Genomic DNA, 757 nt, shown 5'->3' with positions numbered 1-757 from the left:
GTTAGCCTAGGGGCAGGGAAGATCTTTAAATCTGCATTTCCATTACAACTTCTTATCTATTGAGGCTAAGAGGTTATAGATTTTCTTTCTTATATTTTATGCCATTTTGAATTCAACGGGGAGTATTTCTAAAAGACACAACTAACCCAGTTCTCTCTTGCCCAGTGGCCACTGGGAAATTACACAGATATTACAGAATCATTATCCCAGTCCATGTTTGTCCATGTTTACTCTTTGAATCTGAATGCAATTTCTGCAATCTAGAATCTGGATCCTATGCTCTTCATCTCTCTTTATATCATCCTGTCAAACATATTCTGTGGTTATGCCCAGTTTCAATATTTTTTCCATTCAGGCCTTAGTTTCATGCTGCACATTCCGTCCAGGCAATTTTCTTAGTGTAAAGGCAAAGAAGTAATGGAAACTATTTATATCTATCTTTATTGAAACATAAAGCATTGGTTTTATTACAAAAGAAAGATTTAAAGGAGCCAGAAATTATTTGTGTTCGTTTAAAGATAAAAATATCACTAAAGTTTATGGACACATTCGTCCACATTATTTTTGGATGGACACCATAAAAATTCCATAAGAACTTAGGAGAAAGTAACCCACTTTGCTATAAAATTTGTTTTAGGCAGTAACTCTTAGTTTCTGTTTCCAAGAATTATATTGAATATTCTTGTCTGATTTGGTCTTGATTAGTTTTCAGAGGTAAACTCATTCAGAATCATAACTCTCTAGACACTTGCAATTA

This window comes from Petaurus breviceps, unplaced genomic scaffold, assembly GCF_028583685.1.
Source record: "Petaurus breviceps papuanus isolate PSGF00001 unplaced genomic scaffold, PetGlider_PUasm1.0 183, whole genome shotgun sequence".
NCBI lineage: Eukaryota > Metazoa > Chordata > Mammalia > Diprotodontia > Petauridae > Petaurus > Petaurus breviceps.
This window is presented reverse-complemented; position numbering follows the sequence as displayed.